Here is a 12,582-nt window from a genome sequence, read left to right on the forward strand (position 1 = left end):
CCACATCTTCTTTATCCATTCATCTGTCAATGGACACTTAGGTTGCTTCCATGTCCTGGCTATTGTAAATAGTGCTGCAGTGAACATTGTGGTACATGACTCTTTTTGAATTGTGGTTTTCTCAGGTTATATGCCCAGTAATGGGATTGCTGGGTCATATGGTAGTTCTATTTTCAGTTTATTAAGAAACCTCCATTCTGTTCTCCATAGTGGCTGCATCAATTTACATTCCCACGAACAGTGCAAGAGGGTTCCCTTTTCTCCACACGCTCTCCAGAATCTATTGTTTGTAGATTTTTTGATGATGGCCATTCTGACTGGTGTGAGGTGATACCTCATTGTAGTTCTGATTTGCATTTCTCTAATGATTAGTGATGTTGAGCATTCTTTCATGTTTTTGTTGGCAATCTGTATAACTTCTCTGAAGAAATGTCTATCTAGGTCTTCTGCCCATTTTTGGATTGGGTTGTTTGTTTTTTGTCTTCTCATTTTTGAGCTCCTGGGTTTCTGATGCACTTCTATGTGACCAGTAGTATTTAGCAACATGCTTGGAATACTTTCTTTGTCCAATGCACGTTTGTTGCATTGATACAATATTTATATTCCTCTTCCCTTCTTTTCTGCCTTTTTTCCTTTCTTCCCTTCCTCTCTCTTTCCCTTCTTTCCTCCCTTTCCTTCCTCTGTTCTTTCCATTTTTCTTTCCTTCCACTACATGTAAGGACCTACTCTATCAGAGACTGCATAGTAATATCAAAATTCAAAAGATACATTTACTACTGTCAAGATGCTCACACTGTAGTCGGGAAAAGAAATCTGTAGTAGGATGTCATGTTAAAAATAGCATGTTTGTTCTCCTGATATTTTGTTCTTCCTCTATCTCATACGGCTTACTAATTCCTTATTACTTCATTGCTTTGGGGACTTTTCTAGGGCAGGACACAGAAGAAGCAGATGTCAGTGTTTCTTCTTGCCTTTTATAAATGCCTAAACCCGTCAAAGAGATGTTGTATGTGTCCCAGGGGGAAAATTGGGAGAGGGTGTTCCTCTGAGAAAACACTAGAAAGGAAGAAGAAGGTCTCCTACAGCTGGGAGGAAGTGTGTGCTTGGGGTCGGAGGCTCCAAGGAGAAGTGGCGATCTGATCTTGCCCCCTCCTTGGCAGCACGCCAGGGAGATGGGGGAATCTCAGAGCAAACAGTTCAGTGCTGCAGCCACATAAGGCTCCCAGCTTCCCCACAGCATAAGAGTAACAGAGCCCTTCTACCTGCTGCAGTCCTTTGGACTGGGGCCTTAAGCAGGGCCAGAGTAATCAGTGTTCAGAGAACCTGTCTGATATCTTCTGAGAGACGCCAGATGCTGGAACCTCCACACAGTAATGGGCAAGGAGCATTTTCCACTGAGGAGTGAGATACAACTTTACACTGGCTGGGTGAGAAGGGGCTTTGGTAAATTTAAAGCAAAGGAAAAAAATGCTATTTATTTCTTATACGGATAAGTTTGTGAAACCCATTATACATGCAAACATATGGCTATGATATAGTAAACTAATTTCTAATGGCAACAATTATGACGTACTCCGAGACCAATGAAGGAGGTGTGATCACATCTAACTTAGGAAAATTTTTGCTTCAAGTGACTGTCAGCATGAACTTACGGAATGTGTCTCTGACTTTAGGCATAAAACTAAAGACACAGACTAGAAAAAAATAAACTCTAGGCCTACATGCTATGGGGTGACAGCTTGATGCCTGATCATCATCGAGTCACATCAGCCAGGTGCCAGCTGCCCCTTGAAACTTAAATCAGAAGGCAGTGCTCAGTTCCTCACTGCTCTCCCAAGTAATTTTACTGTTCTGCTAATTCATTTAACCTCTTGCAATCTCATTCAGTTTCCTCTTTTGAGAAATGAAGAAACTTTTTCAAGAAACTTGGGGCATGTTGGACTTGCCTATAGAAAATGACTTATAATCTATAAAACACCATGTAAAAGTTACACATTATAAGTAGTTCTACGAGTATAAACAATTTAAAGTTTGTCAGTGTTTGCTCCAACAAAGTATTTCGGTTCTGTTCTAAAATCTCAAACAGGGAAAAGACTATTTATTTTAAGCATCAAAAAGCATTCTTTGGGGGCTTCCCTGGTGGCGCAGTGGTTGGGGGTCCGCCTGCCGATGCGGGGGACGCGGGTTCGTGCCCCGGTCCGGGAGGGTCCCGCGTGCCGCGGAGTGGCTGGGCCCGTGAGCCATGGCCGCTGGGCCGGCGCGTCCGGAGCCTGTGCTCCGCAACGGGAGAGGCCGCAACGGTGAGAGGCCGGTGTACCGCAAAAAAAAAAAAAAAAAAAAAGCATTCTTTGTTTAGTGCTATCTTATTTACACATATATTTATCATAAATATATGAGGTCAGGCCCTATGTTAGGTGTTGTAGGGAAGCCGGAGCCTGTGCGCCGCAACGGGAGAGGCCGCAACGGTGAGGGGCCGGTGTACCGCAAAAAAAAAAAAAAAAAAAAAGCATTCTTTGTTTAGTGCTATCTTATTTACACATATATTTATCATAAATATATGAGGTCAGGCCCTATGTTAGGTGTTGTAGGGAAGCAAAATTTACCGCACCAAAACGTGACTCTTTCGTATGTGAGGAAGAAACGAAAGACTCAGGAAGTTTTTCTTTTTACCTCTCTCTTAACTACCTAAAAGAATTTAGATAGGGGGCTAATCCAGGAAAGAGAACTATCACCAGAAATATCTGTAGTATAATATGAACTTGAGGTGGTAGACAGGGAGGAACCTAGCAAAGTCTGTTTGCTAAAATTCCTCTCTATGTCCCATTCTTTCTACATGGCCCAACAAATATTTGTTTACCAAAAATTTGCTCTTTTTTCATCTTGCTGTGAATTGCCTTCCTTCCCTTTGAAGTCCCAGACCCCTGTACCCTTCTCCTTAGCCCAAAATGACATGTATACCTCACTTTGCCTGACTGTCTTTGGAACCTCCCATGTTGATACAGACTCCCCATATGTATGTAATTAAATTTGTTTTTTGTTTTTTTTCATCCTGTTAATCTATCTCATGTCAGTTTAATTAGTAGGCCATCCAGAAGAACCTAGAAGGGTAGAGGAAAATACTTTTCTTTGCCAACAGCGTTTTGTGTACAGTGGTGAATATTAGACAAGATGCTTGCCCAAAAGAGATTAAGGTCTAATAGGAGAGGCTAGTGTTACACAAGTTTGCAAAATTGTGAGAAATGCCACCAAGATCAAGAACGGAGTGTTTTAAGAGAAAGTAAGAGGAGTGAACTATACAAGAGTGAGCCTAGGAAACACTTTATGAGAAAGTAAAGTAAGAGGAGTGAACTATACAAGAGAGAGCTTAGGAAACACTTTATGAGAAAGTAAGGGATGAGTCCTGAATGAATAGGAGCCAGGCAATGAGAGAGAGAAAGATAGATAGGGGGTGGGCGGGGGAGCTTTCCTGGTAAAGGCATAACATGGGTAAACATCATTGAGGCAAGAACGTTCTTGGTGCCCTAAAATAACAGAGAAATAGTGCACACATTGGTTTTTTTGTTGTTGCTTTTTGGGGTTTTTTTGATGCACACATTGTTCTTAAATGCCTCTTTTATTGAGTCATTTTTATGAACATTAACATTTTAAGAAAACTCCTGGTGGTATTCAGAACATGGCTGCATTGAAGTTTTCAAAAATAACAAGGGACATGCAAAATAAAGGGGAAGGGAGGTACATATTCTATATGGATTAATTCTAAAATTTTGTATATGCAGTACATGTGAAACTTAATGTTACATTATAGTTTGCATGGAAATTAAGCTGATTTTAGTAACTTTTATCTCCCTCTGGTAACATTTAATGTAATTTTTACTGCCGATAAACATACAACTGTCTATATTTCTTTTTCTCTCTCATAAAAAACAAGGCATTGATATTGTTTACAAGACCTATTTTCCACAGTTGATTAGCTCACTATGCTTAATAATTCACATGTTGGACTGTAACTCTTAATTTAGTGTCTCCATTGTCCCAGTGAATAAAATGTTGATTCTCACTACATTACAATGAATGATAGTAAAATCAAAATTTACATTATGTACTGTTTGTGATTCAGAATTATTTCTGATCTACTTAGACAGATGTCATCTCCAAAGCAATATAGACTAAAACACAAACTTGTTATCAGTTGACACAAAGCCTTTTTCCAAAGTGATTAGATGCAGCCAAGCAGAATCAGCTCTCCCGTGCTTAAAGTATCATACTTTTTATTACCTTCATTAATGTTTCTAACCATCACCATGAAATTCTGCTCCACCACCGATCTCTTCCTATTTGTGCAGCCTTCTGAATGCATACTTACAAGCAGTTTCTTTTATGGAATTTTGCTCAAAATTTCTTTCCACTCAGCTTCAATTACAATTATTGAAGTCATGCTATAAAAGATATCCTTAGGGCTCGTTGCAATTGTTGTATGGGTTAACTCTATTTTCCAAACTGGAGGAATTTGAGTGCCAGAATAATGTAGTATTAGATTATAACCCAAAGTATAAAATGTATATATAAAATATAATGTATATATATCCATGCTGATATAAATAAATTATTGAATACATAAATACATAAATGGCGAAAAAGGGACAAATCTTCATTAGAAAAGAATTTCAAAGATTATTTCAACAAAACAAAATGAAACAAAAGCTCCAGGAGGGTGGAGCTTAACTCTCCTCCCCTTAAATTTGGGCTGGACTTACTCGCTTCCCAAGAAGACAGTAATTAAAAGGGAACAATAAAATAAATAAATAAATAAAAGGGAACAATAGTAACTTTTTTTTTAAACAACTTTATTGGAGTATAATTGCTTTACAATGGTGTGTTAGTTTCTGCTGTATAACAAAGTGAATCAGCTATACATATACACATATCCCCATATCTCCTCCCTCGTGCGTCTCCCTCCCTCCCTCCCTATCCCACCCCCCTATCCCACCCCCCTAGGTGGTCACAGAGCATCCAGCTGATCTCCCTGTGCTGTGCGGCTGCTTCCCACTAGCTACCTATTTTACATTTGGTAGTGTATATATGTTCATGCCACTCTCTCACTTCGTCCCAGCTTACCCTTCCCCTCCCCATGTCCTCAAGTCCATTCTCTACAAGCACCTTTCCACTGTGGAATTCTTCCTCAAACCCATGACCCTGGTCTAATCATGGGAAAAACCACGAGAGAAAGCCAATTTAAGGGGCATTCTACAAAATGAATGGTTTTCAAAAGACCAGTATTATCCAAACTGTCAAAGTCATGAAAAATAAGGAAGGACTGAGAAACTCCCAGACCAGAGGAGACAGACATGACAATGAAATGTGCGGGGGTGTCCGGGGTGCGATCTTGGAAGAAAAGAAGGGCGTTCATGGTAAAACCGGAATCATCTCTGTAAAGGCTGGGGTTTTGTTAATAGTAATGTATCAGTGTTGACTTCCTGGTTTTGACAAATATCCTGCAATTATGTAAGATGGTAGCATGGGGGACACTGTGTAAAGTATGTCCAGAGACACTGTAATATCTTGGCAAATTCTTGGTAAATCTTAAATGATTCCAAAATCAAAAGGTTTTGAAAGCAAAGAAAAAAGTTAATGTTATTTTACTCCTGACCATCAGATTCTTTATTCACGAAAGACTTACAAGAGTATATTAACAACAACTAACATATTTTGGCTGTTTATGTTGTGCCAGGTGCTGTGCTATGTATGTCATCCTGCTTAATGCTTACAGTGCACAGATGAGGCAAATACTGTGATTATTCCCATTTCACAGATGAGGAGACACCGCAGATCCCACAGCTAGTAAATGCTGCAAAGCTATCACAGGCCTTAGAGTCACCAAAGAGAGAGACAAAACTGTTTTCAGTAGCTTTGTAGAATTAGATATTGAGGCTCTAAAGTGTTTAATTCATTGAGAATTGGCAAACTTTTCCTTAGACAGGATATTCAGTTATCAAGAACAATTCATTTTCTAAATTACTGTGTGTGTGTGTGTGTGCGTGTGCACACATGTGCTGTAAAAGTAAAGTGTATTGTGCTTGTGATTTTTGTAGTTCTCCACTAACAGACACTTGATTTCTAGAAGGCAGGAACACTGGTGACTGTGTGTTCTCTGCAGTGAGTAATTCACCCCCCACCCCCCGGTCCCAGTCCTGGGGCTGATCTCTGTCCAGAGAGGGGCTCTTTGTGTGCTACTGCCTGGCTGAATGAATGTGCTGCTGCACAAAAGCTGGTCCAAATCAATCACTCCTGAAGCTGAAAATGTACATTTGAAAAAGCCTCTTCCCAAGTACCTTGGACACAACTACCAAAAGATGGAAAAACAGTGAAATTCCTAGTTTGATTGTTGCTGTGCTGGTACTGGGGATGGCAGTGGTGGTTTATTTTTATTTTAAATTTTTGTTACATGAATCTAAATAGTCGATTTAATCATTTTCATCCTGAACTGATCCAATCAATTAATTATGGTATCTTTGTGGAAGAACCTTCTAGAGAGGAAACCAAATAAATTTGGAAGAGAGAGGGAGAGAGAGGTACAAGGATGAGTAATGGGAAGATAAACAGATAAAACCACATTCACACCTAATATGTTCCGGCCCCAGGCTCCCTCCAGCTCACATCTTTAGTAAGTAGCTTCCACAGCTTCCGAATGTGGCCAGCGAGTGTTTTTTTGCCAGATTCAATATAAATATAATACGACTCTTCAAATGTGACCCTGCTGTTTGTCTCACCTGCCGGTAGTAGCTATTTACATAGCATGTAGGAAAACAGAAAACTCAGCTGCTTGTTTCCAGTAACCATATTAGGGAAAAAGAAAGTTAATGAAGGACACTGCAAAGGAGTATGGTGTGTTTAATAAAACACTTTCCCTAGGAATGGAAGAAAGCCGCTGCATGTGGGATGTGGCAGCTTATCACTAATTCAGAACCTCCCTTCAGCCTCAGACTTTTGTCTTTCTTCTTCCTAGTAGCCTCACTTTCAAGCATGATGGCTTGCTTTGTAGTCTTCTGTGCTCTGGAAGGGAGCTCAGAGGAAACGGAGCGAGAGAGTTCATTAGGGATATTTCATAGTCACTCAGATCCCAGGGTCTCTGTCTCATCTTTGCAGATCACACTGTTCATGGAGAGTCTTTCTTTATTTTGTTACTTATCCTTGTCCTGCCAGAGTCTACAAAGACCCGGTCTCCTGCACGTATCCATTCACATCAGTGGGATGTGAGCGCCGTTCAAAGCCGTCCTGTACTGGTGTGCATTCACTGATTGCAAATCAGCTTATTGTATTTTAAAAATTCCACATTTTCTTGAAAATGCTGCGTTTGAAGATGAAAATATTATTCTAACAGAAGCATATTACATAAAGGGGAAAAAGAGATGAGAGAGAAAGCAGAAAGGGGAAAAGGAACAAAGGAAACAAAGACAAATGCACAAAGAGAATGATCAGGTAGGATTTTGTTTCAAGTCCAGACAGCTGACCTGTGAATATCAAGTTTTGTTTGAGGTTTTCATTTACTTCTACGTATTCATTTCTTTTCAGAAACCTCTCCTCAGAGCCAATCAGCAGTACTAAATTATTGGTCTCTGTTCAGCCTTGAGAAGTCAAACTGAGCCAACATTATTAGCACTTTGCAAAATCAAGAGTCAGGATCGTTCTCCACCAAATAGTCCCTTTTCTCTCTCACCTTTCTGGATGTGGACCCTTCATTACAGCACATTCCCCTAATTATAAAGTCGGCTTTGAACGTATCGCTTTATTCCTAGAAAGCCATCGGCCATTATTGATTTGATCACTGAAATCCATCGTTACAGGTGGGCATTTGCAGTTTTAACATGTGCTGTCTGTTCAGAGAACATTCTTAATATTATCTAATAGAAGCTGTACATTTTTTTGGAACCTTAGAGGAATGCATCTCATTTTCTACAGAAGAAATAAAACTTCGGAAACTCCAGAGAACAGCTGGATGGAAGAATGTGCGAATCCTCTTATTCAGAAACCTCTCTGTTTTCTTCTCTGCCCAGATGCAGTATTTACTCCATTGAGTCTGTATTAAGTCGAATTCTCACTAGACCCAAGCAGATCGTTAGGGCAGGGAAGCTGACCCAGGAATGTAGAAGCTGGCTATGTATACTTTCCTTCATGAAAAGGACAACTTTCCTAACTTTGAGCAACCCTCTTAAGGCTTCTGTTTTTTTGTCTGAGTAGTTGGTAGAGATCCTCATTCGTGACTTTAGTTAGTATAAGAATGCAAATGTGGAGACTACTTTGCACCCAGAAACAGACACTAGTATGATTTTTCTCTATATTTTAGAATCCAAAGAGCACTTATTCAAAGCAGCAGCACTGTGTTTAACTAAGGTTCAGGGACTTTCCTTTTCCCCAGATCACGGAAACAATACAGAAGAATTTCTTTTCATTGCACCAGACTTCCCCGGGTTGCATCAATCCAAAAGTACCCACTGTGTGTCTACCCCCTGGATTGCATAACACCAGGGAGCATCACCAACATAATGTGAATAATGCCCTTGGAGTTTGCAATGCGGTGGTCCTGATGTCCACTACGTGCAAGGAATTGGGATAGGTCCTATGGAAATGAATATGGCACAGTCCTTGACCTCAAATCATTTAGGCTCTAACTAGGAAGACATGCCATATGTACATATAAAATAAAACAATAATCTAAGAGCTAAATTACAATATGTGAGAATATAATATGTATCACTAGACACTGCGGGGGAGGTTCATTGCCAAACGTTTGCATAAACAATAAGTGTTATGCACTCAGATGAAGAGCATGAACTCAAATTAAATATCGTACCTGAGGGACAATGAGAGCAGTCCTCACTTCGGAGACAATGTAACTGTTTCCTCTGTGAGCAAACCATGCCCTGGCCACTTGGGCACGCCCGTGGAACACATTGGTGTCACACTTCAGTTTTAATATGCTGATCATTTTCATTTCAGCTCTGCTGCTTATTCTGGAATTGTTTTCTTTTTATTTACCTGGCCTCTGAAAGCCTGATGTTAGACTCCGAGCTTTAATGTTCTGCGTTTCCAATTCTGTTAGTTCTCTCTGCAGCCAAATGGGCTTACATTCTTGTTCACCCAGTATTAATAAAAAGGATGTTTGCACAGCAGGGAAGCGTATTCTCATTTATCTCTGACCAGAACTGTGAAGAATGGAATGGCCTGATGACCATTATCTTAACCCTATGTGACTGCAAACATTTCGAAGTAGTGGGGGAGACAGTTGGACCACGAAACGCACATTAAAGTTTGCTTCTCTCGGCTATAGACTCTAGATTAAGTCCCCGGTCACATTTCTTACAAAGGACATTTTTTTGCTATAAATAAGTATAAGATTATTTTGTGTTCAACGAAATAGAGTCACCTAGCTTGAAAGACTGCAAAACTCATGAGTTTAGAGTTCTCAGCAGGAGTTGCTTGGCATATCATTCTCTGAAATTCCTCCCACCCTATTAAAGAGAAACATTAAAGGTCATGACAGTGTTCCTCTGTTGGGATGTCCTAGCCATCCTGTGGAAGGAAGTCAAAGCCATGGAAAGCTGTTTCTGTTATTTCAAGAGTGACAGCATTTTTCTATTCAGTTTGCTGCAAACAAGATTTAAACTTAAATGAAAGAAAAAGGATGTATGTATCGGTCTACCCCTCAAAGAGAATATAAGCAATTCTAAGACTTTACACTGATAAGAAACTCTTTGAGAGTAGTGTGAGAAGCAATCACACACACACCACTGAAGACTAGTAAACATTTCTAAGCAAACTATAATCAACAAAGCACAATCACAAAGAATCTTTAAGTAAATGCTCTCTCTGATGACTATATCCTCACTTACGGAAAAACTTTCCAGTATTTTTGGATAGGCACATGAGAATGAGTCAATGAGTGGCAAAGACCAGATTCTTTCTGTACAATTCCCCCTAAATTAATGGGTTGAGCATGAATGAATCTAACAACTCACGCTTCTTGGATGTCCACTATTTATTCAACACAGAAGGAGGAAAAAAAGAAAGAAAGAGAGAGAACCTCTGTTCATTGTCTGATATCCATGAGAGACAATGAAGCAATTCGTAAAATGTTTACATTGAACCCTGGTAATAAAAGTGCTGAGTAAAGGAAAGGCTGAAGCAGTGTGAACTGGGGGCTCTTTGGCAAAGCAGAAATGGAGTAGGAAAGGTCAGAAAATGGCAACATTAGAGGGCAGGCATTCACGGAGGAAATGTAGCTTCTTGAGCAGAGCTTTGAAGCATGGTACTAGAGAGGTACCATCGACGATTTGACTCAAAGTGTCAGAACAGTTGTGTCTCTGGATCATTTCCAACCAGGAACACGGCTGAAACACCAGATTCTCATCAAGTTTCTCCTTGGCTGTTGGAGGGGTTACCATCGTGGAGCAGGAACAAGGTGGGGTCTCCTGGTCTCACATGTCCCATAAAGGATCCGGACTCTCCTCCCCTCTGCCCAGGGACCCTAGGCTCCTTTCCTCTTGACTCTGGGTTGATGGATGTCACTCTTGTAGGAGGGTTGCACACGCTCCTAAGCCTCCTAAACTTGAATGGTATTGTGGCCATTCCACAGTTTCCTGCTCTGAAGACAAATCTAGAGAGAGTTGTTGTAATCCTGGTTAAAATGGTTGAAGTACTAAATCAGGGCAAGGGATTGAAGTCAAAAGGAGAGAAGTGACTCACAGAATAGAAGAAAACCAGCAGACCATGTTTATCTCTGCTACACTGACATTCCAAGTCCTGTTATCTCTGCTCAGCCAGTCCGTGCTGTTGTCTCACTGGATGCTCTGCAGAGAACAGAACCAAGAAATGCAAAATTGGTTCTTAAAATGTCCTGATGTGATTACAAATAAAATTTCAAATAAATTTTATTTTATTAAACACATTTTTTCCTTTGTTTCATTTTATTAAAAATTAAAGATTTTATTTCATTAAAGATTTTTATTAAATTTTTCATTTTATTAAAAATAAGATCTTTGGGCTTCCCTGATGGCGCAGTGGTTGAGAGTCCGCCTGCCGATGCAGGGGACACGGGTTCGTGCCCCGGTCCGGGAGCATCCCCCATGCCGCGGAGCGGCTGGGCCCGTGAGCCATGGCCGCTGCGCCTGCGCGTCCGGAGCCTGTGTTCTGCAGAGGGAGAGGCCGCAACAGTGAGAAGCCTGCGTACCGCAAAAAAAAAAAAAAAAAAATTGAATCATTATGTTGTGCAAATGAAACTAATATGATAGTATAAATCAACTATACTTTGTTAAAAAGGAAACATAAATCTTAAGTGTATGGCTCAATGAATTTTACCTATATATATGCCCATGTAAAATATAGTTCAAGATACACATTTCCTAGAAAGGTTCCCTTGTTCCCCTTCTCAGTCAATACCCATCCCCTCCCCAGAGGTAACCACTATTCTTACTTCTTGCCCTCCAAATACATCTGACATTCTAAATATACAAACAGAACAGCGCTGGAGAAATAGGGAAATTAGAGAAAACAGCATCTACTTTAAATCTGTTTATTATCTTATTGGAAAAAAAAAAAAAAAAAGATCTTTAGTCATCTAGACAGCAGCGAAGAAAGTAGATCCTTAATTGTTGGGCCAGTATGGGGATGATTCAAGTGCTTAAAATGCAAGGCAGGTCACGGCAACGACCAGGCATTGTCCTGTCTCTCCTCTCCCTGTTTCTTGGTTCCTAGTTTATGAGGTGAGGCAAGAAATGACCTCCTTCTGCATTCTAGGGAGGATTAGAGATGTGGTTGGCTCCTCAGCTCAATTAGCTAAATGCCATGTCTCCAGCATGTGGTGTAGGAATGAGGAGGCTCAGGCTTTCTTGGCTCCTGTAATTCCCTCCAGGCTTCCAGGAGAGCCTGCCCTGCCCTGGACTCCTGATCTGAAAGACGGGAGGTGAGCGTGTCCTGATTCCAGGAGGAAAGCCGGGCTGTGGAGCAACACAATGTCAAGACCACGTTCGCCTGGTTTACCCACTGCCGGAGGGAAAAGCTGGTGCCCCCACTGCTTTAGGGAAGGAAGTGTGTTCATCTACTGAGAAGTAGGAGAAAAACCTTTCTGGAAAGATCCACAAAATAACTTCAGAAAAAAAGTGAAAGTAACTGCAGGGCCCACACTATTTAAATACGGAACGCCTCAATGACTGGTAGAATCTGAGCATCTTCAGGCCAACCTTACGGAGCTGTTTTTCTCTGAAGATTAAGATTTGATGACGGCAGTTGTGTCTTGATTTCTTGATTTGCTCAAGTACAAAAGAAACTGCACACATGCTTTGAATTCATGTTACTAATGAATAATGATATGTCTAAACAACAGAAAGTGCTATTAAAATACTTGGGGACCTTCCAAAAAAATTGCCATTGAAGGGACCCCTGAACTTCAGTGAACTGCATCCTGAAGAGTCAAGTGTCGTGGACGAAGGGTCGCCCTTAGGAAAGGACACCACACACAAATTTAACTGCACTCACTGTATACATCGCACTCAGATTTGACTGACCTTGAGCAAATTACAGCTCTCTCCA

The 12,582-nt window shown here is 40.6% G+C and overlaps 1 pseudogene; it reads left to right on the forward strand.

The window, feature by feature from the left end:
- LOC102995110 (thioredoxin domain-containing protein 17-like) overlaps nt 1-12,263 on the forward strand; it is a 40,397-nt pseudogene extending 28,134 nt beyond the window's left edge.
- Nucleotides 12,264-12,582: the final 319 nt, after the last annotated feature.

Source organism: Physeter macrocephalus, chromosome 2 (genome assembly GCF_002837175.3).
Source record: "Physeter macrocephalus isolate SW-GA chromosome 2, ASM283717v5, whole genome shotgun sequence".
Classification (NCBI taxonomy): domain Eukaryota; kingdom Metazoa; phylum Chordata; class Mammalia; order Artiodactyla; family Physeteridae; genus Physeter; species Physeter macrocephalus.